Source organism: Artemia sp. Qi Xiang Cuo, chromosome 11 (assembly GCF_049724085.1).
Source record: "Artemia sp. Qi Xiang Cuo chromosome 11, ASM4972408v1, whole genome shotgun sequence".
NCBI classification, from domain to species: Eukaryota; Metazoa; Arthropoda; class Branchiopoda; order Anostraca; family Artemiidae; genus Artemia; species Artemia sp. Qi Xiang Cuo.
The window spans coordinates 43,841,996-43,869,330 of NC_142804.1; the positions used below are offsets into that span (position 1 = coordinate 43,841,996).

The 27,335-nt window shown below is 36.2% G+C and overlaps 1 protein-coding gene across 2 annotated transcripts in view; it reads right to left on the minus strand.

The window, feature by feature from the left end:
- Window positions 1–26,711, minus strand: part of LOC148947008 (histone-lysine N-methyltransferase eggless-like) — a 105,377-nt gene extending 78,666 nt beyond the window's left edge. The window contains exon 1 of one of the 2 annotated variants that reach the window (XM_089096815.1): window positions 26,661–26,711. The gene's annotated coding sequence lies outside the window, so the exon portion shown is untranslated. Of the gene's footprint in view, window positions 1–26,542 lie in introns of both variants that reach the window. The other variant, XM_089096814.1, reaches the window with a different exon arrangement.
- Window positions 26,712–27,335: the final 624 nt, after the last annotated feature.

Sequence of the window (27,335 nt, forward strand, 5' to 3'; positions counted from 1 at the left end):
TATTTCACTCTAATTTTATTTTTATTTTCAATGCCATAAGAACTGGAAAAGAAGATACTTGTAATATAATTCGTTTTCAGTGAAGCGCCAATGGCACAGTAGACTATTGGTTTTTATTTACAGTTAAGGAAGGGGGCAGTATCCAAACTCTTTTTTGTAGTGAAACTATATTCGTCTTGAAAAACTTTAGGAAGAACTAATAGATGAAATTTAATATTTGATGTATGATTATATTAATTGCTGAAAGCTAATAAGTTCAAAATTTACTATAATTTTAATGTTTATTTTCAATATTAAGTGAAAAAGAAAATATTTGTAATAAAATTGGTTTTTTATTAAAAATATTTGTAATAAAATTGGTTTTCAGTATAGTACCATAACGTAGCAGGTTTTAGACTTTTACTGTTAGAGAAGGAGGCAACATGAAAATTCTGGTCTTTAGAGAATTTTATTCGTTTCAAGTCTAATTTTCAGCTACAATTGAATTTTCACTCCGTGTAAGATTTATTTATTAATTTACATTAATATCTATTGTATGTTTGTTTGCATAAATTGTTTACTTAATTTCTGTTTGTTTTGAGTTTCATTTATACTTCAATAGCAAAATATTTTTTTTCGTTTTAAGCTTGATTTTCATATTCAATCTAAGCATTACTTGCTTTAAGATCTATTTATTCATTTATATCATTACTTGTTATGTTTTTTCCTATGATTATTTATTTAATTTCTGTTCATTTTGGGTTTCATTGATTCTTTAACAGTAATTTCTGGTTGTATTGAGTTTGAATTTTAACAGGTATTTATATCTGCTGAGCTTAAGTTTAAAATGGCCTTTACTTTTCTTTGAAAAACTTATTTTTCGGAAAGTTTTTTTTTTAATTAATGTCTTAAACAAGGGCAAAAACCCAAAGGTTTGTGAATTGTACAACACAAAGTGCAACAATGAAGACAACCAGTTTGGATTTTGCAAAGGCTTGTGTGTTCAAAATGCATATGCAACTTTTTTGGCTATTTTAAACTGCTTTAGGATGCTGAAAAAGAACCTGTATGTGTGTGCAATTGACATTTCAAAGGTGTTTGATTCTATTATCCATTCACATGCTATTTTTCCTCTATTGAGAAGTGGAATAAACCCTTTTCTCAGCTGTCTTTTATGGAATTGGTGTAGTAATGCATCCATACAGGTGCAGCTACAGAGTCAGATGAGCAAATCCACCACTGTTTGGACAGGTGTGAAACAAGGCTCAGTGCTTAGTCCAGCTCTTTTCAATAATGCCATCAAAACCGTTACTAAAAATATTCTTCCATTTCTAATTGAGCCCCATATTGATGTCAGCCACCTCTGTTACACAGACGATATCCTTCTTTTATCAGATGATCTTCAGGTTCTCCAAAATACAGTTCATACAGTTTGCTCTGGTCTCAATGGCATTGGACTTCCAAGTTGCCTCTTCTAAAACTGAGCTTATCATCTACAGTTTGTCTCAACAGTCTTCTTTTACTATTAATGTTGGTCCAAAAACTATTTCTGCATTGTCCTCTTTGAATTATTTGGGTCTCCCATTTGGATCAAATGTTAAAAATAGTAAAATACTTGTTATCTTTGCATTGAAAAAAAAGCTTAGAAAATTGTATAGGCTGCTATCTCAAGTTAAAGGCCAGTTTCATAAAAAAAACCTGGGCAGACTTTACAACACTTTTTTGCACCACATATCTTCTTCTTGGTCCCTTGATGGAGTTTTTTCACAATATCTGAGTGGAAGAAAATTAGATCTTTTTTCTTCCATTTTTGGAAGAAAAAATTCCATTCTTCTGTAATTGCTGCTCTGGACTTGCAACCAGTACATTTCGAGTAGACATGGCGTTTTCAATATTTCCTCAAAAATGGACCAGTTTGTGGATGGGTCCCACAAGCGTCAAGAAAATATTGTCAACTTTCCACTTAATTGTTTAGCTTAATTGTGTTGCTTAAGTAGCTGACATGTTGTTTGTTTTTTCTTGTTTCTATTTTTATTTTTCTATATTTTTGTACTCCTTTATGTGCAGTTTATGTATGTAAAGAGGATTTAAATAAATTATGATTTAATGTGAAACAAGGGCATCAACAGAACTGGAATTAAAATAAGCCTAAACAATATTTTTGCAACTTGACAAAGCCAACCAAAGTCTCTGCTCAAAAGCACAATGAAACTAGCAATTTAGTCAGCTTAAGTTAAATCTTCTATCTTTATAGCCTAGAATAAGGAAGCCTAAGACTTTTGTAGCTATATAGGGGAAGTTTCATAGCTTTTCAAATTGAATACTAAATGCTATATCACCCTTATTTCTTTAACTCCATTTTTTTTTTTTAAGAAATCCTCATTCCAGTTCATTCCTTGTTTTTTAAGTTTTACTAATAAATGATGCTAAGTTTGATTAATTAAAAAAGAAAGCAACAATTGTGTGTACTTTAGTAGCCTAGGCATTGTGTTGCTATCTAGGTCAGCAGGGTATACACAATAAGCTTAGGATGGTAAGAAAAACAGACCTTTAGTCTATACCTTATTATAGGCCTATGGGTTTACCTACAAAGCACTGGGCTAGGAACTTACTAAACATCCTCATTTAAGTTGTATCCCATATGAAATTGCCTAGCCCAAGCTTAAAGGCCAAGACTAGCTAATGTGGTTTTTATGTGTAGAGTTCTCATTTTTTTTATGCAGTAGCTTAAGCAAGATAAAAAAAACAGGCTAGGTAGAAATCTCAAACTCAACTTCAGTCATATCTTCCATCTCAGGTTGAACCAAGTCTTCCGCCTCATAGGCCTAGATCAGCAGGGTGCAAAGTGATTTCTTCAACAGGTTAATTAATATGTAAAAAAAAGTTCTTGGTCCCTCTATGATATATCAAACATTCTAGTTTCTAGTTCAAAATTGCTATCAGATTCATGAAAATTATATAAAAATAAAATTAAATACTTGTGCCATGATAAACCAAAGAACTGGTACTCTGAAATTAAAAAACTTACCGGCAAGAGTCAAGAACAACTAAATTTTAATATAAATGAACCTCCAAAGACCACAGCTAATAACCTCAATAAGTTTCTGGCTTCTATTGTCCAGAGTCTCCCACCACTATCTTACGAATTTCCAGATATTCCTGTTCCTTTTTCACTCCCACATATTTCTCCACTTGATGTTGTAAAAAAAATTGAAAAAATAAAAAGATCAAGCATTTGCCCTTTAGATATTCCTGTTCCTCTGATTAAAGCTTTCAGTGATTACCTCTCAAAACCCCTATCCACCCTGTTCAATGAAATTACCGAATCTGGACAGTTCTCTCAATATTGGAAACAAGGCTTTATTACCCCAATCAAAAAGAAAAATGGGAAGCCTGGCTTTGATGGCATTCATCCTATTACCCTCACCTCGATTTTTTCAAAATTGTATGAAAGTTTTCTCGCAGACTGGCTTAAGATGAAAGTCCTCCCCCTCATTGATCTTAGACAGTTTGCTAATCTTAAATCCACGTCAACCTCTCATTACCTGATCCATCTTGTTGATACCATGGGTAAATTACTTGAAAAACCTAACACTTGGCTTAATCTAATTTCTATTGATCTTCAAAAAGCTTTTCATTTGATTAACCACAATTTACTCATAGATAAACTTATAAATGAATTCCACATTGAAACTTTCCTTGTTAAGCTCGTTGCCTCTTTTCTCTCTAATAAATCTCAATGCAGTTAAATATCTAAATTGTTTCTCAGATCATCTCCCCATATTTAATGGCATTCCTCAGGGGACTATTCTAGGCCCTCTCCTTTTTTCTCTTATGATTAACAGCCTTTCAACCCTATATGACAATAGACGGAAATTTGTCGATGACTTGACAGTTTTAGAGATATGTCATAAAAACATGTTTAGCAACCCAATGGGCATACTCCAAGATATTGCCTGTGAGGCCTCTTCCCTTGACATGACAGTTACCCCTTCTAAATCTTCAATAGTCTCAGTAAGTTTCCTTAAATCCCCTCCCCTTTTTCTTGCTCCTATTCCTCCTCAAACCTCTGTCACATCTCTTAAACTCCTTGGGGTTACAATTTCTTCTAATTTGAAATGGGATGCCCATATAAATAATATCCTACGACGAGCAAACTCCTCACTTTCCCTCCTTAAACTTTTAAATAAATTTAGTTGCCCCCAATCACATTTACTACAAGTATACATTTCTTTTGTGCGTCCCATATTAGAGGACGCTTGTCCTGTGTGGCACCCTGGCCTCTCTAATGAAGCAACACAAAAAATTGAAAATGTCCAAAAGAGAGCTCTAGGAATTATTTTTAAAGAGGGCATGATACCACATTTGCATTTGTTAAATATTTCAAACCTAGAGGCCCTCGAGAGACAAAGAAATAAATGCCTCCATTTTGCAAAAATGACATAACAAACCCTCGGACGGCAAGTATTTTCCCCAAACGTCACTCACCATCCAGATTACGGCCCCCTCGAGCTTTTTCTGATCCCATCCCTTTTTTGTCCCCCATTCACTGCGTTACTTCGAGATACGGAAGAACTTGTGTCCCCTTCATTACAGGAAAAATGAATAAAATGTCCAAATAGTTTCTTTTCTCTCTTTTTTTTGTCCCCCCCTTCTTGACCAGTTTTTATTTTTTAACTCTTTTATTGACTTGCTGTAGTTGGATTATTGACACTCTCTTAGTGTCCCTTTTAATTTATCTTCATTTATGTCTTGCTCTTTTTTTTCTGTTTATCTTCGCTTATTCCCCCCCCCTTCCTTTTTTTATGTAAGTTCTAATTATTTTTGCGCTTAGTATTTTTGTAAGTTTATTTTGACCAGTTTTTATATTTTTAAATTTTTAATTTAATTTTTACAGTTTTAATTATTTACTGTTAAATGATTGTTCATTATGATTTTTCTATTTCGTTGTTGTTGTTTCATTTTTGCCAGTTTTAGTGCAACCATTTATATTTTCGACGCTGAAGTCTGATTTTGGCCCTTCGTGGGCTTGTGATAGTGATCCTTTTGAAATAAATATCTTATCTTATCCTATCTTATCATATTATCACTGGTATTAATAAATGTGACTTTGTAGTAAACTCTTTAGAAGCTTGTCATTGGCAAACCTAAGACGTTTGATGTATGACATTGGCACCATTAAATGCAAAAGAAAAAAAGAATTAGAAGAAAACAAAATTTCTAAGATAAGAAACAAGCAAGCTGTGTTTAATTTAGTTAGGGTAGGGTAGTTAGGGTAATGAAAATTCTGTGATTAAAACAGGAGCCAGTATGACTGGTACAATCAACTTTGTCATAAGGAACATAGTAAAGGCAATGGAAGAGCATGTTAAGAAGACTAAGGTTGCTTATAGTAGGAATGAAAGAAAGTGAAGAGGCAATGTTGGGTAGTAACTGACCTGAAGGCCATTATTTTTCTTTTTTTTTAATAACTTAGCAAGGAAGAAAATTAATGCATTACTTGATATTTTTATGCTTTTTCCAAATATAATTTGGAAAAAGCCAAATACAAATATCCCTACACTTGTTTACAGGAGAAATAAAGGGGTTACTATTTTAGCCTTTAAGTTATTGAGGGCTGATATTAGTTATCAGCCCTAGAAGTACTGAACTAGTTTTCAAGGGGTCAACATCTAACTAATCAGATTAAATTTTGTTCGAACAAATAACATATAAAGTGAAATTCTTGTATTGCTTGCAAAAGCTTTCCCAAGTGATTATTGAATTTCGAATTGAATTTTGGACTGAAAGTGTAAGTACGATTTTAGGATTCGTTTGTTAAATGCTTTTTTTATAGCCGAGCGAAATTTAGGCTGGGTTGTGTCTTGCAAGTTTGGCCGGTTACGGAAGCACCCATGGGGCACAGCCCTCACGTAAAGATAAGTCTTTTTCATTTTTGATCTTCATTTCTGATTATAAATGGAAGATAATATTAATGCATTATTAACGCAAATTCAAGCAATTAATTTGAAGTTGGATATTATTGACCCGATGTCAAGGCAGGTCAATTCAATGACGTCGGATGTGGCTGAGTTGGGAAATAAATTTGAAAATGTTGCGTCGTTAGTCCAGAATATTCAAAGGGAATCGCAGTCGGTTCGCAGAGATGTGTCAAATGTACGGGAAGAAGTTGGATTAGAACTGAGAAAAATTCAGTATCAAACAGTTCGTGGTAACTAACTGTAAGTAAGGAGCGACTCGGCTCAATGGTAACCGAAACTCTAGAAAACGGGTTTTTGATACCAATAGATATATCAAAAGAATCAGATTTCAATGCTGATTTCAAATATGTAACTTTCATTAAGTTTAGTGCTACCAATCAAAAGTTACGTGCCTGAGAAAATTTGGCTGCTTTTCAAAATAAGGGAGAAATACACCCTAAAAACTATAGAACCTTAATGAAAATCACACCACCAGATTCAGCGTATCGGTGAACTCTACTGTAGAGTTTTCAAGCTCCCATCTTCAAAAGTATGGAATTTTTCCTTTTTTGCCAAAAAAAAGATGACGGATGCGTGTTTATTTGTTTTTTTTTTTGGTTTTTTTTCCCCAGGGGTGATCGTATCGACCCAGTGGCCCTAGAATATCGTGGGAGGGCTCATTCGAACGGAAACTGAAAGTTCTAGTTCCCTTTTTAAGTAACCAAAAAAAATGGAGGGCAACTAGGCCCCCTCCCACGCTTATTTTTTTTCCAAAGTCACCCGATCAAAATTTTGAGATAGCCATTTTGTTCAGCATGGTCGAAAATATGATAAATATGTCTTTTAGGGTGACTTAATCTCCCGAAGTTCCCAGAGGGAGGGCTAAAAGGTATGAACTTTACCCAATGTTAACGTATAGTATTGGTTATTGGGAAGTATACAGAAGTTTTCAGGAGGTTTTTTTTCTGGCAGTGGGAGGGAAGGGTGGGTCGGTGGTTTTGTTGGTGGATGTGTTCATGATGAAAGTTTTCATGGGGGAAGGGAAATTGCCTTGAAGGGGGCGCCGGAATTGCAAGATTTAGTATTTGGTTTATTTGGAATTATAACACCATTTTAAATATGGATTTTTTCTGGGGGGGGGGCTAGAGGAGGGGGTTACTCTGGGGAATATTTCCGTGGAGGATGTTTCTTTGGGGTAAGAGACATTTCTATGAAGGGGGCGCCGGATTTCCAAGGATTAGAAATTAAATCGATCATTAGACGATCAGAAATTAAATAAAAAAAACAAGTTTTTTCAACTGAAATGTAAGAAGGAATATTAGAACTTAAAACGAACAGAAATTATAACGTATGTGAGGGGGTTATCCCCCAAGTCAAAACCTTACTCTTTAGGCTACAGTTTTTTTAGTGTTTTCAAAAGATATATATTTTATAATTACCTGATATTTGTGAGTCTGGGTTTTTTGGATCAAATTTTTTTTTAACTTTTGAGGTAATGAGTGTGGTACTGACTAAGGGGAGAACCCTATCGTATACGTAATAACATATACGTAATAAAAAAAACAATAAAAAAACAAGCGATACGGCTCAATAGTAATCGAAACTTTTAAAAACGGAATTTTGATGTCAATAAATGTATCAAAAGAATGTGTTTATAATGCTCATTCTAAATATATAAATTTTATTAAGTTTAGTATTACTCATCAAAGGCTACAGGCCTGAGAAATTTTACTCGATTTTTTAAAGAGGGGGGAAACATCCCCTACAAGTGAAAGAATTTTAATGAAAATCACACCGTCAGAATTCAGCGTATCAGAAAACCCTATTACATAGGTTTCAAGCTCATATCTGCAAAAATCTGCAACTTTGTATTTTTTGCCAGAAGAAAAATATACGAATATAGAAGTTAGTTACGTAAGTTAATTTGTAAAGACATCCATTTAGCAAAAGAAAAGTAAAATTTTTATGCAAATAAAAGCTGCATTAACTAAAAAACGATCAGAAATTAAATAAAAAAAACAAGTTTTTTAAACTGAAAGTAAGGAGCGACATTAAAACTTAAACCGCACACAAATAATTCCGTATATGAAAGGGACTGTCCCTTCCTTAACGCCTCGCTCTTCACGCTAAAGTTTGACTCTGTCTCACAACTTTATTTTTTTAAACAATAAAAAACTTTAGCGTAAAGAGTGAGGCGTTGAGGAGGGGACAGCCCCTTTCATATAAGGAATAATTTCTGTTCGTTTTATGTTTTGATGTCGCTCCTTACTTTCAGTTTAAAAAACTTGTTTTTTTTTATTTAATTTAGAAACTGACATGAAGCGAGGAAACGTAGTGCTTTATAACTTTTCGCTGCAGCATAGGGGGCGCTCACTTCTGGAAGATGTTGTCAGTGCTTTGAATGCGGGAATTCCGAATTTAAATCTCCGTCTTTTTGATGTGCGTGACGCTTTCAGACTTAAAAGTTCAATGAGCGTCCGTCCTGTAGTGATCAAATTTGCAAGTGTTGCAGGGCGGGACTATGTATTAAAATCAGGTTTTCTTTTGCGAAGTTGGGATTATCAATTAGTCCTGATTACACGGAACGTGAGTTGATTGCCAGAAAAAAACTGAAAGAGACTTTAGAAGATGCAAAGACTGAGGGTTTTGTTGATGTGAAATTACGAAGACTTAAGTTGTTAATCGGTAACCAGGTTTTCATGTATAATTACACAAGCGGCCTTGTTGAAGAACAAAAACGTAACACCGCTCATGACAGTGTAAACCCTCCTAGTAGAATCCAAGCTGAACCCCCTCCCCCCTGAATAGTTCTCACTCGGCGCCACCACCAGATACGGGCATGGTCGGTCGGGAAATCTATAGCAACATGCCCCCTGAAGACGACGGTAGCTTGGCATATCCGTCTAATGCTAGGACTAGATCTGAATTTTCAGTAACGGTTGTATCTTTTAGTTCCGCAACCACTGGAATGGGGGACGAAGATCTTAATTTGGTGATGTCTTTAACAGAAACCCCAGCTGCAAGGGGATCGCAAGCTATCCCAGCACTAAAGCAGCGTAATCCCGCAAAACGCTTGAATGCGGAAATTATTAGTCCTGATAACAACGAACCAATGAGGGTAAACCGCCCAAGACCCGCAGAGTATAGTGTCAGAGTAAACTCAGGTGATGATGACGCTAAGAGAGTGATTGTAGCAAAAAAAGTTTCCCGCCCAAGACAGCAAGAACTGACGATGGGAAATGAGGCGGTATAGGGAAATTTGGGCCATGGTGAAAATTCTCTATTAAATGTGTCACATTGGAACATATAAGGGTTCACGCAAAATAAGTTTAAGGACCTGGTTGAACCTTGTAGTCCTCAAGTTATTTCTCTTGTAGAAACATGGTCTGGAGAAACTATTATAGTTAAGCATTATAGTTGTTTTAGTGCAAATCGTAAAATGTCGAGAAATGGTCGTTATTATGGAGGTGTATCGTTGTTTGTTTCAGATGTTTTTTTTTTCGTCTAATGATGTGATCCGGCTAAAAAGTGAGTCTTGTAACTTAGTTTTGGTAAGAAGTTCACGGGGGAAAAGAAGCCATGTGTTTTGTTCTGTGTATATCCCTCTAGCAAAGTTTGCGCAGGCGAGCAAACCTCGCCTGCGTATGCAGCCTGTCCCAAGCCAGGATAAAGAGGGAGGGTTGGGCTGTGGGCTTGCAACCCACACCCGGGACCTCAAGGGCCTGCCCTCGGGGGAAATCCTAACTGCAACCGAAACATCAAGTTTGAGCCTCGGATTTTCGAACCCCCTTTTGATGACGACCTCTGCATGCCCACGGACAAGATTTATGAATGCGAAACAACACCTCAAATTTGGTTTCTGGAATGTCCGCACAATGTCTCAAGACTCCAATACTGAACAAGTGCTGAGATCACTGTAAGATTACCATCTCGACCTTCTGGCTCTGTTAGAAGTTTGATGGCTAGGATCTGGATCAAATAAACTGGATGGAGATGTGACCATTATATACAGTGGATCGCAGCAAAAGTGTGAATACGGAGTAGCACTAATGATGACAAAACAGACTTCCCAAGCTCTACTACATTGGACACCGGTGTCACCTAGAATCCTGAAAGCCGGCTTCATCGTCGCGCATGTGAAACTGTCAGTAATAGTATGCTACGCACCCACCAATGATACCACCGACGAAGCAAAAGACTAATTTTACAGAGCTCTCAACGCCGGGGCAAACGACATACCACGGCATGACATGGGATGTTTTCTAGGAGACTTTAACGCGAAAGTAGGAAACGACCGGTCGTTTTCCCCTGAGGTTCTCGGAGAGCATGGCCTGGGCCAGCGAAACAAAAACGGAGAACTACTTATCGACTTCGCGCTCCTTAACGACCTAGTAATCGGAGGTACCCTATTTTCTCATTGGGATGTACACACATATTCTTGGATATCTTCCGATGGCCGCACCCGAAATCAGATTGACCATTGTCTTTGGAGCAGGAAGTGGAGATTAAGTCTACTTGATATAAGGGGATATAAATGAGTTGACGTTGGCTCAGATCATAATCTGATGGCAGCAAAAATCCGCCTCAAATTGAAAAGAAATAGAAAGGTAAATAAGGCTCCCTTAAACCCAGTCTTTGACTCGGAGAAACTGAGGTTGAAAGAATTCAACCAAGCTTTTAAACTAGAGATGCGGAATAGTTTTGAAGCCTTGTCTTTACTAGATGATGCTGATAGCAATCAATACTGGGAAAGCATAAGGTGTGCTTTCACAATGCCGCGAAAGCCACCATTGGGTACTGCAAGAGCCCAAAAGACCAGTGGCAATCTGACCAAACATGGGAACTCATTGAGAAAAGGAAAAAAGTAAAAGCATCACTTACCCAAAGACAAACCCCCGACCAACAGATCCTCAGAAGCAATGAATACAGAGCCGCGGATAAAGAGGTAAAGAAGAGTGCCAGAAAAGACCAGAGAAATCTGCTGGAGCGAAAAGCAGCGCAGGCAGAAGAGGCGGCGGAGAGAGGTGATTCAAGAACCGTCTATAAAATCACTAATGAGATTACTGGAAAGAAATCCTCTATTCAACATGGACCAGTAACAGACACCGCGGGCATCCTGATAACACATCAGTCTGACGTAAACGAAATTTGGGCCAGTCACTTCGAGAAGCTTTTGAATAGACCTCCACCAGAGGATCCCCCAGAGATCCCAGCAACAACACTGTTTCCCTTAGATATCAGCACGGATCCGCCGTCATCCACTGAAATTATAGCAGCAGCAAAGAAGCTGAAAAATGGGAAGTCGCCTGGCGAAGACAGGATATCGGCGGAAATGATCAAAGCGACTGTTATGACCTGCCTCAAGTTCTGGACAGCGTTGTTCGCAGTAATCTGGACGACCACTAATGTACCTTCGGATTGGAAACGCAGCACGCTTGTGAGGATCTTTAAGAAAGGCGATACATCCTTCCCAGGCAACTGGCGAGGAATCTGCATGCTTTCCATACCTAGCAAATTGCTGACGCACATTTTACTGCAGAGAATCAGCTCGCAGCTAGACAGACACCATCGCGACGAGCAACATGGATTCAGACCAAACCGTTCATGTGCAGACTTGATATTTACCCTACGGCTACTGACGAAAGAAAGCAGAGAATGGCGCTCCAAAATCTATATGATATTCATCAATTTTGAGAAGGCATTTGACTCAGTAGACCGCCAAAGTCTATGGAAGATCCTACTGCATTACGGAATCCCTGAAGATAGTTTCACTGATTGTTGCGTTTTATGAAGATAGCGAGTGCTGTGTAGACACCAGATGGCCAAACTTATTTGTTCCGTATTCTGTCAGGAGTTAAGTAAGGTTGCGTCTTGTCACCGCTACTTTTTGTAATCGTCATTGATTACATACTGCAAAGTACAAGCACAGACGGAATCCAGCTAAATCCAGAAACACGCCTCAGTGATGTAGACTTCGCTGACGACATCGCTGTCCTAGAATCATGCAAGCAAAGACTCCAAGAACTCCTTGACAAAGTGAGGGAGAGAGGCGGCCATGTTGGCCTAAAAATAAATAATGAGAAAACAAAATGCATGGCTACCACAGATTCACCCCTGAGCATCACTTTCGGAGACCAACACATAGAGCAAGTTGTCCATTTCAAATACTTGGGAAGCATAATAGAAAGTACCGGATCGACCACAAAAGTAGTGCTCGCAAGAATCGGTCAAGCTAATGGGGCCTTCAATAGATTACGGAAAGTGTGGCTGTCCCAAAACTTCTCTATAGGGCTAAAGCTACGACTCTTCAATAGCAATGTTATACCAGTGCTGTTTTATGCTGCCCAAACCTGGCACCTGAACTAGAAACAAGAGCTAAGAATACTAGCTTTCGGAAACACATTTCTCAGAAGAATTCTCAACATCCGTTGGCAGCAGAGAATAACAAACCAATCCATCCGTGACAAGACTGGCCAGCCTCTTGTGACACATATTATAAGAGTCCGCCGATGGAGATACCTTGGCCATGTACTACGTATGGACAATCTCCGACTACCAAATGCAGCGCTCCATTGGCAGCCATCGGGTCCACGCCACAGGGGCAGACCCAGAAACACCCTGCGTAGAACGTACCAGACAGATCTCCGTAACCTGCACACATCAATCCAACCTCAGTAGGAGGACATACTTGCAGCAGCAAACCGGCGGGAAGATTGGCGGCTCCTTCTTGATGCCCTGGGTGCCTTTGGAGGCACAGGTGGATCTAAGGTCTAAGGTAAGGATATCCCTCCAGAAAGTAGTTCTTTTTCAGAAGAGGATACATGGGAGATATTTCAAAAAGAGTTGCATATTTTTTTGACAAAGTTTCCTGCCGATGGCTTTATTCTTTTAGGAGATTTCAATGCATACACTGGGGAGTTGCAAGAGCCATGGTCTTGCCAATTTGAAGACCATGCCCACTCGGAATCTCGTTGTGATGGAATGGGTGATGAAGAAATGGATGAGATCCCTCCAAGGACTAGTAAGGACCATCGCCGAAAAAATAGGTGGAGAAGTAAACTTTTGGAAATTTGTGGTAAGGGAAATTTAATTATAGTTAACGGGAGGATCGGGGAGGATAAAGAGCGGGGAGAGTTTACTTGCTTTTTTGGGAAGTATCCAAGTGTAGTAGATTATATTGTTGTAAATAAGTCTCTTTGGCCGGATTGTGCTTGTTTGGGGGTGGTCCCGGTTTTGGGTTCTGATCACCTTCCGATTAGGTTGTCTTTGAAAGTGTTAAAAAAGAGGGCATTAAAGAGGTCATTGGGGGGTTTTAGGAGCAAGGTATTAGAAGAAGGATTAGAAGTTAGAGATCCATTGAGGCTAGAATCACAGGAAGAAGAGAAGGTTAAGGTTAAGCTGTTAGGAGATGAATTTCAGGCAGGACTAGAGAAGGGAGAAATATTGGCAAATGATGGAAAAATAGAAGAGTCATTAAAGGTATTAATTGATAGTTTGTATGAAGTAGGTGTTACTAAAGCTCAGAAACAACCACGGAAGTTAAATGGTTTTTTTGATGGTGAATGCGTAGAGAAAAAATCAGAGTTGGTGCAAACATTGGAGCTAATGAGACAATGTTCATATGAGGAGAGGGAATATCTTTATAATATGTATAAAAGCCGAAGAAAAGAGTATAAGAAACTGTTAAAAGTGAAGAAGTATAAATTTCAAGAGGAGAAAGCAGAGAGAATGAAAAGGGAACTTAGGAATAGTAACAAGAATGAGTTTTGGATAATAATAAAAAAATCAGTTACAAACGCTTCTGACAAGACGAGTATCCCGCCAGCGGAAAGTTGGCCAGAATTCATTGAAAGCAAGATGACAGAAATAGAGGAAACGGATAGCCTGAGTTGGTGGGTGGTCGGCAAAAACCTTGCGGAATTCCCTCTAAAGGAAGAAGATTATAAACTACTGCAGCCTTACACAGGTGAGGAAATATGGAATTCGCTAAAGAAGATGAGAGGGACCTCAGCACCAGGAGTTGATGACATCCCAACAAGGCTCTGGAAGTGGTCTAGGGTATATTTGTAGCCTTTGTTATCAACGTTATTTTCAAGTGTCCTTAGCAAGTTGGTTTGGCCTCAACAGTGGAATTTTTCAATAGTTTTACCACTTTTTAAAAAGGGAGACCGAGCATTGCATAAGAATTATAGAGGGATTCATTTAGGAAATAGCCTTAGTATATTTTTTTGTAAAGTGTTAGTGGCTAGATTAGATAGTTGGCTTAAAGAATCAAATATGTTAATAGAGATTCAGGCAGGGTTTCGAGAGGATTATAGTGGGGTAGATCAGATATTTATTTTGTATGGGCGTATTAGGAAGTATATGAGGAAAAGGGATGTTAGGCTATACGCAGTTTTTTTGGACCTGCGAGGTGCGTTCGATGAAGTTTCACGAGATTTGTTAGTAGAAGGACTTATAAAGTTAGGGCTGCCGAGACGTTTTGTAGGATTGGTTGTTAGAATGGTATTTAAGGTAGGAAAGTCTTACTCTAGGGCAATTGTCAGTAGGTTAGGGGTTAAACAAGGTTGTACAATTTCACCTAGGTTGTTTTCCCTGTATCTTAATGATATGGAAGATTATATGGTAGGGCAGGGAGCCCCAACTCTAAATCTGTCTGCAATGCAGGTGTTTGCTCTGTTATTTGCGGATGATATAGTATTGGTGGCTAAAGATGGGCCTGACCTTCAAAAACTGGTAGGAATGGTGTCCTCACACCTAGATGAGAAGCGTTTGGTCCTAAATGTCACAAAGTCAGTAGTTATGGTATTTCAACAACATGGAAATATAGAGGAAAGGTTTAGTGTAGGAGAAGAAGTGCTTAAAGTAGTTGAAGATTTTGTTTATTTAGGATGCAAGTTTACTTCAAATGGTAGGTGGAAAGGGCAAATTGATTATGTGAATAGTAAAGGTCTTAGGGCTATATGGCAGTTTTAAAGAGTAGTGTTTTGAAAGTAGGCCTGACAGACCTTAGGCTTCAGAAAAGGATATTCCAGACTAAGCTAGCTTCCGTAATGTCTTTTGCAGCAGAGGTGTGGGGTATGGAGAACGCTGATAAGGTAGACAGGTTACAGTTGATGTATTTTAAGCGGTTAATGGGGGTTAGTGATAAGTTTAATCTTGTAATATTAAAAGGTGATTTAGGTTTGTTATCATTAAGGGTGGGAAGGTTAGTGCGGATAGTAAATTATTGGGGAAGGATTATAAATCTGCCTAGTAGGAGGCTAGTAAAGAATGCACATGAGGAGATGCTAGTAGATGGCAGGAAAAGTTCTTGGTCAAACCGGGTTAAAGAGACTATTGATAGATGAGGTTTTAGTGAGTATTGGAATGAGGGGAAGGGGCTAGGTGTGGAAGTGGGGCTAGTTGCAAAAAAAAGTAAAGGATAGACTAATAGAGCAGGAAATTCAAAGGTGGCAGAATCAGATATCATCCTCAGCGTCCCTGGGGCTGTATGGGCTGGCAAAGGAGGTTTGGGGGGAGGAAGTTAACTTTAAAGCAGGGATGAGTAGTGAGGATTTAAGATGGGTAATTTCGGTTCGTGGTAATTTTTTGGGTATTAGAGAAAGGAGGAAATAAATTGGGAATTATAGGATTAAAAATGGTCCTTACCAGTGTCCTATGTGTGGAGAGGAGGAAGATCTTATCCATTTTATGGGTACATGCCAGGAGTTAAGAAATTTGAGGAGGGAAGTGTTTTCAACAGATTTTGGAGGGGTGGAATGGCTTGAAAAAATTTTAAAAAGTATAAATTTTGATGATTTTATAAGGTTGGGTAAATTTGTAAGAGTGGGTATGGCACATAGAGAAACTTTTTTGATGAATTGTGAGTAATTTATTGTGTTTTTTTTTTTGTATTTATTTTTGTTTTGTTATTTTGCCATGGCCGGAAAAGGCTTTTGTTGCAATAAATATCTATCTATCTATTCTCCCAGTATTATTCCCTACTGTTGGTACCAATTCAAAAACTAGAGGTCATCACCTGAAACTTGTCAAGCAATCCAAAATTCCTAGAGTCTGCACTCAATTCTTCTCATCAATGTATTGTCAATAATTGAAACAAGCCATCTAATGAAACAGTTGCTGCTGAACCTGTTGATGTTTTTAAAAAAAAAGGTAGATGCTGAGTGGTCCTCCAGAGAACCTGCATAAATCAGTTATCATTCCAGAGCTCTACAAGGAGTAATCCTTAGATTGCTCCTAGCTGCAATTTAAGGTAATAATGATTGATTGTGGGGAAAATTCCAATTTCAGCCCTTAATGGGACCTAAAAGGTAAGTTATTACCTTGTCAATAGTTTTTAGACTATGACATAAAGTTGAAAAATTAGTTTAAAACTCACAGCTCAACCATTAAATCCATCAATTCAAGGAAATATAATACAAAGGCAATGATTAATCCTAAATGCACATAATCCAATAAGCATTTGAATTTACAAAAGTTATTCTCAAATCTTAAGTTTTCCCTTTGCCAGTATTAAAGGGCACATTTTCAGCACTGTAGACTTTGCTGTAACACAACAAGAGTGAATGGAAAAATTGAGCAAAAATAACTGATTGCCTTCCTCCTCCAAAAATGATGAAAAAAGCTAAATTACATTTTTACTATTTACTACTCTTCAATTGAGAAAAATAAAAATTAGAAAAGAGTAAACTAAAATAAAAATTAGAAAAGAGTAAACTAAAATAAAAAAGGGAAAAATGACTTTTCAATGCAGTTACATGATCTACATAACTTTAATCAACAGCATCAAAATTGAGAATCAATAAATGCATAAGAAATATATATTATGGGCTATATATTCAGGTAAGATTAGAAAGGATAGGTCAGGTTAAAACTGAATTTGTGACAGATACAAATGCTATATCTGGATTCAAGATGGAATGTTGACTTTCTTACCTGAATATATAGCCCATATTATATATTTCTCATGCATTTATTAATTCTCAATTTTGTCACTGTTGATTCAAGTTATGTAGTTCAGTCTCTGAGGACTTGTAACTGCATTGAAGTCATTTTTCCCTTTTTTTATTTAGTTTACTCTTTTTGCAGTTGTTGTATTATGAAAGAGCATAAAACAGGCATCAAATGACATTTTAACTTTCATCCTAGCTAAATTGTAGTGCCACCTAGAAAATTACTGTAAGTTAAATTCATGCCTGACAAAATTGAGAATCAATAAATGCATGAGAAATATATAATATGGGCTATATATTTAGGTAAGATTAGAAAGGATAGGTCAGGTTTAAACTTTTACAGAATGGATTTATAATGAAATAGTAAGTTTGAAACCAATGTTTTAACCCTTTTTTATAAGCAAAAGTGCAGAAAAAAAATTCATGGTCCTTTAAGAAATATTAGCATTTTCAAAGGTTCAAAAGGGGGGTTTTTTGAATGCTCTTTAATTCCTACAGCTTTAAAATTGAACTTACAGTAAATTTCTAGGTGACACTGTGATTTAGCTAGGAAGAAAGCAAAAATGTCATTTGATACCTTTTTTATGCTCTTTCATAATACAATAATTGCAAAGAGTAAACTAAATAAAGGGAAAAATGACTTTTCAATGCAGTTACAAGTCCTCAGAGACTGAACTACATAACTTGAATCCACAGTGACAAAACTGAGAATCAATAAATGCATGAGAAATATATAATATGGCCTACATATTCAGGTAAGATTAGAAAGAATAGGTCAGGTTAAAACTGAATTTGTGACAGAAACAAATGCCCTATTTGGATTCAAGATGGAAATCTGATGTTTGTTGAGTTTGTTTCTTAGCTATCTGAATACTCTGTAAATCTAGATGTTTACCCTCAATTAATATGATTTATGTTAATAAATTGATATTAATGTAAAGATGCACTGGTGCAATGTATATTTGGATTTGGGATGCAATTCTGATTTGAAAGGTATGTCTATCTATTAGCCATCTCATTAGTAAGTTAATCAGACCAAGCCCCAGGGTGATTTTTCACAGTTAAAAAATTCTAGGCCTAGACTAGGAAGATAAGGCTGCAAACTAAGACCAGAATAATGGAATCTATACTAATGACTGTGGTCAAATATGGTTTTGGAACATGGTACTTATGAAGGTAGAGGAATATTTATTAAATTTTCTTGGCTACAGACTATTTTAGGTACATCATTGACTGACAGTAGGGTAAGACCCCCAGAACTCACTTGGCCAGATACTCTGATTAAAAAGTATGTTTCTTATACAAAACAAGCAGGCTCCTAATCTTGGACATTATGTGTATATGGTTAAACAGTTGTGATTGACTGATGGTTATAACTAGATTAGTTGGGATTGGCAGACTTTAATCTTGGAGAATATCTGGTTTTTCAACAATTGAATTTAGGCAAAAGCTGCCTCTACACCCTAGCCTATTTAAATACAATTTCTATGTTTCACAACACTTGTCTTAGATTAAATCTATCCATGGTTAACTGTACCTGTGATTTGGATATGTTTTTCTAACTTTAAGATCCTGTGTCAAAGATTAAACAGCATTATCTAAGCTTAGGCTCAGGCTTTAAATGTGTGGCCAAGATTAGGATCTAGTTTCAAAAATTTGATCCAATGTTGTCTATCAGTATGTGCTCATATACCTGTGTTAGTGTAAATCTTGTTAGAACTGGGTTTCATCACAAATTGAATTGTTGGCAACAAAATCAAGAATCAATAAATACATATGAAATATATAATGTAGGCTATATATTTGGGTAAGATTATAAAAATTAGGTTAAACTTAAATTTACAGTGGAAACTAATGTCATATTTGGATTCAGGATGAAATTCTGATTCTAGAGGTAAAGTTGTGAACACATATATTTAAATTGTATCTAAAAAAAGAGAAAAAGGTATCATTTTTGAGGGTCTGTAAAGGGCTTAAAAATAAATTTGTGACAGAAACAAATGTCATATTTGGATTCAGGATGAAATTCTTATTATAGTAAAAATGTCTTTGATGCCTTTTTTATGCTCTTTCACAATATAATAATTGCTTCTGTTGCAAATTGTATCTTGAGCCCTTAAAGGGGCCCTGAAGATATTTCATTTTTGTAACAACCCAAAGTAGTTATAACCTAGGCTAACCTAACCTGCAAAATACTTGATTTTCAATTTGAACCATTTTCCTACAATTTCAAGTTTTTCAAATGCCATTGACAAAAATAGGGCTGAATTTTGCAATTTGAAACTTGCCTTCAAAAATTCAGGGTATATATTTGCAAATTGGGTGTGGGGGGGAGGTGTAAAGTTCATGGTAAATTTGAAGTAGGCAATATAGTTTAGCTAGGATGAATGTGAAAACATCATTTGATGCTTTTTGGTCAATATCTACCAAATCATATTATTGAGTTAGGACTAAAGTGAATACACCATTCGATGCCTTTTTTATGCTGATAACGAATATAATAAGCATTTCTATCGGAAATTAATTTCAGCCCCCCCCCCCTTTATCTGCACTTTCAGGGGTAGGTTGGGTTTGGTATAGCCTAGATAGGTGGGGGGGGGCTGAAATTCATTTCCGATAGAAATGCTTATTATTTTTGTAATCAGCATAAAAAAAAGGCATCAAATGGTGTATTCACTTTATTCCTAACTCAATAATATGATTTGGTAGATATTGACCTGCTTTTTTATACTCATTCATAATTCATATAAAATACCTTCGGGACCCCTTTCAGGGCTGAAGATGCAATTTACAACATAAGCGATTATTGAATTATAAAAGAGTACAAAAAAGCATCAAATGATGTTTTCACTTTCATCCTAGCTAAATTATAGTGTCACCTAGAAATTTACCAAATTTGTAACAAAAGCAATTAGGCCATTATAATCAAAAAGAGCATAAAAAATAGCATTGAGTCACACAACAGCAACCTTATAAGAAAATTAAAATATATTTTCTTGTGTATATTATCGCTTCTAATCAGCAGTTGTACCAAACCAATCCTGCTCAACTCATCCTCAGGGCTATACTGTGGTGTTTATCCTCCCCATAGTATAGTGCAGACGGTTTGGTATCATTCTATTTTCCCCTTCTTTTTTTTTAGTTTTATTTTTGTGTTTAAAGCTTTTTCCAATAGGCAATGTTTGAAAGTCCTCCAAAAAAAAAGTCCCCCCAGATCCCAAATCAAATTCTACTGAATGTGTCATAGTGAAAGATACCCATCCTGGCTGGTAAAGCACATTATCTGAATGTTCTAACGATAGCTCCAATTTGGAGAATAGGACAATGATAAGTGTAGGGGCTAATGTAACCATAAATGATGATAATGATGGGTTTCAAGAGGTCCTCTCTAGAAGCTCTAAAAAAAGGAAAAAATCTCCCCAATTAAAAGCATTTCCCCTCTCCCTGCCCAAGATCCTCCCTCCAAAAACTTAGGAATTTACCTTAAAATTAATCCCACTACCCCCTTTGAAATAAAAATGATCACTGCAATAAGAGTTTCAATTTTTAAATTGATAAAATCAATGTTCTCTCTTAACATTAACCGTGATGGATCTCTACTAAGAGCTGTAGAAGATCAGCAGATATAAAAATTAACCAAGATCCCTTCTGAATACCCTTATTATTGCATCTAATTGGAACCCAAAACACTCACCAACCAAAGTAGTAGTTTATAATGTTCCCCCAGAGATGTCTACTCAGGAGTTAAAAGAGGGAATCTCAGATAGGGCTGGGAACACAGCCCCAGTTGGGGATGTCATTCAACTTGGAAAACATAACTCTAATGGCCTAAAAACTAGTAGATCCTTTTTATTCATACTGAAGGATAAAATCGATATCCCAGTAAAAATATTTCTATTGGTGCACATTAAACTACACAAGGAATACAAACATAAGCCTATCCAGTGTCAGAAGTGTTTCAAACTGGGACACACAACAAACAAATGTAATGAAATTCTCCGAGAGTGTAGTAAATGTAAAGCTTTCCATCCTAAAGAGCTGACAACTTGCAACAACACTCAGCCTACAAGCATCAATTGCGAAGGCCCACATGAATCTACAAATAAATCATTATGCCCTGCATACAAGAAAAGAACTCTAAAACTCCAAATATCAACAGAAAAGGCCATCCCATACCCCTTTGCAGCAATGGAAGCAAATGCAGCCCAATGATACCAAATAAAGCCTGTAATGAAACCAACCAAACCCCCCAAGACAAATGCCCCCAATGCATCAAGCACCCCATATAAAACATCATCTTCTAAGCCCCCTAGCTCAATTCCCTATCAGAAGGAATCACCAAGCCAACAAGCCTTCTTGTCCGGTAAGATGAGGTCAGCCTGGCCCTCCCTCTCAACAAGAAAAAATCCGGAAACACTTCCAGGAATCAATCCCTTAACCAACAAACAGGGTGGTTAACCAAAAACGTAATCCCCAAACGTATGCTTATTCATTCTAAACTGTGATGCAGTTCAGACCATGAAAATACATCAACTACAGAAAACAAAAATCATTGCAGAATTGGCAAAAATCTATATCCCTGATGATATGCTCATTCAAGCAAAAAAGATCTTGCTTTACTTTTAACAAAGCTGAACATTGATACACAGTCATATGAAGAATAAATCAACAACACAACATTTATCAATACTCCAATGGAATGTAAGATCACTCACAGAAAATAAGCTAAATGAACTAATATCATTTATGAATAATAATTCAATTAATATTGCTTGCCTCCAGGAAACTCATTTAACCCAAAATCAACAAATTAAGTCTCTGGGATATACTATCCTGAGAAAGGATAGATCTTCAGAGAGAAAAAGAGGTGGGGTAGCTTTATTAGTAAATAATAATATAAAATTTTGTGGCATCAATTTTCCAGATTTTGAAAATGATGTTGATGTAATTGGTATCAGTGTTTGGCTGAATAATTTAAAAACCTACATAATAAGCTTTTATAACCCTAATGGTCAAACTACAGATGCCAAGGATTTCTTTAATTATATAACTAATTCTAATATGTTAAATAATATCATTATTTGTGGTGATTTCAATGCCCACAGCCTTTTGTGGGGGAATAAACCAGCAAATAAAGCTGGTAAATTTATTGAGCATATGACTTCAAATAATAATGAATTAGCTGTTGCTACCCCTAAACACCGGAATAATCATGTCAACCCCAAAAGTGGCAAATTCTCCACAATTGACTACGAATTGTGTCATTACATTTCATTAACAAAATTTACATAACTAAAATTGATGGTCTATGTACAGACAACTTTACTATAGTTTGCTCCCTAAATGAACCTGCTGAAACTTCATCTCATACCTCCAAATATATTAACACTAAAGCAAATTGGTCTATGTTCCAAAATAAGTTAAATGATGAAATTACAAGTGTCACCCAAAGTTCATGTATTTCTAACACAACAGTTGACACACATGCTGAAGCCTTGACATCTTTACTAATAAATACAGCTAATCACGCTATCCCCAGGACAACACCTAAGAAAACATTCCCTAAAGAAATTCCTAAAGCATGGTGGACAAATTAGTGCCTAAATAAATGGAGGATAAAAAAGGCAGCTAGGACAGAATTCATAAAAAAACCATCACCTACTACATATATAAAAAAATTACAAGCAGAATCTAATCTAAAAAGGACTATAATAGATGCTAAATATAAATACTGGAATAATTTTGCAAATAATCTCTCCAGAGAAACGGATGAGCCAATTATACATAAAGTCATAAGCCACATCTGTGGGAAAAAGACTTCCTCCAACCCACTCCTGTATGAGCTTATACATAATAATACCCATTATGACAATGGTTATGAAAAGGCTAATCTCTTCGCAACTCTTTTTGTTAAGTTAACATCAAATAGTCAAAAGAAACTGTCCGGAACTCCTTTTAATCCAAGCTACCAACCACGCCCAAGAAACGAGTACATAACTAACCAATATGTAATCCAGGAATTGAATAAAGCAATACTTCATATTAGAACCAAAAATAGCAGCATCTATGACAATATACTCCCTACATTGATAAAGAATCTCACACGTTCATACAAACAAGAACTGCCAAATTGTTATAATCACGCTTGGGAATCTTCTATGTTCCCCAATATATGGAAATGTTCGTCCCTCCTACCAATCCTAAAGAAAAATAAACCAAAAGATAACCCTGAGTCTTATAGGCCCATAATGATTACACCTGTGATGGGGAAAATAATGGAGAAAAGGATTAATCACAGACTCCTCTGGTTTGTTGAAAAAAATAATATGATCCCACACACTCAAACTGGATTCAGGAAATGCCACTCTTATACAGATGCTTTCATTTTGCTAAGAAATTTAATAAATGAATCTTTCTCAAAAACTAAAATCTTAGCGGCAGCTTCCCTAGATTTTGAAGGGTCATATGACAATGTGAACTGCATAACCATTTTAAATAAACTTGCAAACCATGGAGCACCCCCTAAGCTAGTATCTCTTATTAAATCCTTCATAGAAGTGAGAAGTTTCATTGTTTGTGTTGGTTCAGCCTCTTCACCCCAAAAAACAATATCCAAAAGCCTACCTTAGGGAGCAGTCCTCAGTTGCCCCCTATTTGCCCTATATCTCTGGGACATGAACCTACCCCACACAAATCTTCAATATGCTGATGATCTGGTGCTATGGTCATCTGGCAACACCTTTCAGATAGCACAGTCAAATCTGCAAAAGTCACTTTTCCAGTTTGAAAAATTCTCTTAACATTCAGATTTACCCATTGCACCCACCAAGTCAAAAATAATCCAATTTCAACTGAAGCAAAACCATACTAATGCTAAACTAACTCTAAATAAAATAGCTATTCTAGAAGATAATCATATTAATTACCTAGGTCTCATGCTTGACCAAAAACTTAATTTCCACCTCCACATTTCAAACACAATAAAAAAATGCTATAGAAAAGCAAATATACTAAAAAGACTTCTATCCACACCCTGGGGTTGTAAGGAGAAAACCTTACTCCAGGTTTATAAATCACATATAAGACCCCATATTGACTATGGGCTCATCGTTTATGGTGTATGTGCAAAGACCCAGATGCAAAAAATTGAAACAACGCAAAATGATATAATAAGTCTCATATTTGGTCTTAGCAAACCCACAAGCACCAAGTTTCTGCTTATGGAGAGTGGATTAACAACAATAAGGGAGAGAGGTAGCTTTCTCTTGACAAAACATCTTACAAAAATTGAATCAAATAGCTCACACACATTACATAATTGGTTAAGAAATCCAGCCATGTATAGAGGTATTTGCAGATGAGTATACCAATATTCAAAAGAAGTTCCCTGTACCAGCAAAGTCTATTGCATCTACTTTCCCCCAATCCCCTCCATGGAATTGGTCATTTACCATAATAAATACTGAATTTTCAAATTGGAATAAAGATTTAACCCCCACTTCTTTTGTCCAGAAAAAATTTGCAGAACAATACAATTACTAATAAAAATCACTTCCAAATATTTGTTGACGGGTCAAAAATAAATGAGAAGGTTGCAAGTGGTGTTTTCCTTCCTCACCTGAAAATTGCAATGGGCGAGAGATTATTTAATAATTTATCTATAATGTCTGCTGAGTTAAATGCCATAATCATGGCATTAGAAAACCTGAAGCAAAACCAACCTTTGATTGCAAATTTGAATAATATTATCATCTATTCCAACTCTTTATCAAGCCTTGAGTTGCTGGCCTCAGCTCCTCAATATAAGTTGGACATGGACACTTATCAGTGTCTCAGTGTTATTGATAATCTTGCTTCAAGTGGCATAAAAACTTACTTTCAGTACATTCCTAGCCACTCTGGCATAAGTGGTAATCATCAGGTTGATGAAATAGCAAAAAATGCTATAAATATTGACCAGCCAAGTGGGAGACCAATCACAATTAGAGATATTTACTGATGGAGGCTATCAGATATTAATTTTAATAAGATTAATCCTATCCTTTCCCCCTTTCCCAATAAGTATATTTCTAAAATTTATCATAGAATTTGTTCTGGAACAAATGGACTAAATTTCCTTGCATTCTCATATAAGCTTTCTAATTCAAGTGGTTCAATTCCCCTGTCCCCTCTTTGCAGGCATTGTAATATGAATAATGAAACAATTGACCATTGCCTACTTGAATGTAATATGCTGACGTCTGCACAACATATCTTGCTTTGTAAACTGTTAAAATACTTCAAACACCACAAAATCTCATTATCAGCCAAGAGCTTAGCCAACTATACCTGCACACAGAGCACAGAAATCGATATCTATCATCTTATATTTGAACTCCTTGAGTCAAAAGATCTACTGAAAGATATCTGAGAATATCTAAAAAATAAGAGACAACCAAGATAGTAGCTCTGTAGCCCACAGAGTGAAGCAAAAAGAAGAGGGCTAAATAGTACCAACTGAATAGCTTGCCTGCTGTGAATTAGAAGAAGAAAGAAGAGTGGTATGTTGACTTTATTGATAGGTTTACTAACTTTATTCATAGGTTTACTAACTTTATTCATAGATCAGAAATGTAGACTGCTATATATTTACCAAATATTCAAGCTAATCAACTCCTAGCCAACTTGTTAAAAAGATTTTGACAAATTCAATGGTGAAACAATCTACTTCATAGGTGGTATGATATAGATTATAAATAATTTAGCTGTTAAAAGGGTCAATATATACTAAATCATATTATTGAGTTAGGACTAAAGTGAATACACCATTTGATGCCTTTTTTTTATGCTGATTACGAATATAATAAGAAATTCTATCGGAAATTAACTTCAGCCCCCCCCCCCCTATATATGCTAATTCTGGGTTAGATTAGGTTTAGCCTAGATAGGGGGGGGCTGGAATTCATTTCCAATAGAAATGCTTATTATAGGGTAAGACACTCAGTAGTTAGACACATTAATCACTTTGAAAACTTTTTGACATTTAAACTACTCTAATTACTGTATTATACCACCTAGAAACTAAATTTTTGTATCAAAAAATTTCTGAACAAGTAGGTTACTAATTCAGTTTCATTTGTACAGCGTCTCTTATTTTTGAATCTACTAACAAGTGACAATTCTGCCTAAACTCGGACATACAAACAGCTCATTGTAAATTAGTGATTAGAATAGTATAAAAGATTCTGTCTAAGAATAGGCAGGTGGCCGACTACTGGGTGCCTTACCCTATATTTGTAATCAGCATAAAAAAAGGCATCGAATGGTGTATTCACTTTATTTGAAACTCAATAATATGATTTGGTATATATTGACTGTTAAAAGGTGGATTAGCTTACCAACTACTTGGTATCTTACCCTTTGTTGAACATCTAACTACAATAGCTAAGTCTATTAAGTGCTTCTATCCTAGCCTACTTTCTTGGGCAATAATGGAAGAAAGGGCAAGACAGCTAGGACATGCTTTAGGGATGAAGGATTGTTCTTTTATTTCGTCTATGTAAGACCAAATGAAAAGCAGCAGGGGTGAAACCCACACTGGCTTAGCCCTAATTTTCAACACTGGTCAAAATTGTTAAATAAAACAGACATCAATTAGATATGTTTTACCTGTAAGAACAGTTATACAATATGTATCTGTTAACAATAAATAGAGAAAATACGGTCGGCTTAAGCTCTCTGCAATAGTTCAATGTTATAAAATCATTTTATATGAATAATAGAATACTTGTTTAAGATGATTTCACTCTTTCTTCTGGTAAATGTTCAAAAGGAATCAATTCCAGTGACAATCCTTAAGGGCAAGGCACACGTAGCTGATTTCGGGAACTGATTTCAGCATCAGTAGACAAACGATAGCGGTAAGAAAAATTTGGTTGAAAGAAAAATTTATTGTGCCAATTTTTCCAAACAAAAAATTATGGACACAAATAGTCAACTGGAGTCTATTAATTGTTACTTGATTAATTCTACCTTAGTTCTCAGATTAATTATCAAGCTCACAAGTCGGGTCTTTCACCACAGATATCTCTGATTGACTATGTATCTGTATCCCTAATTTTTGGCGTTGATCATGTTGAAAATCAGCGCTGATTTTGTAAATCTGTTGAAAATTTTTCAACCTCAAATCGACGCCGATTTCCTTTAAAATCAGCGCTAATTTGGAAATCAGTTCCTGAAATCAGCTACGTGTGTCCAGCCCTTAAGTTTTTGTCGATACTTCAGAGAAGAATCCGAAAATAATATGTAGAACGAGCAGACTAGAATGTCAAAATTAATAAAGAATAGAATTTCACCATGAAATTGGCAAGAACCAAAAAATCCTTAAATTGATTTAAATAAGCTATTGAATAAGGGGAATTGTTGTGCTCAATTATTCCTACACTCGCGGCGTCAGGTATAA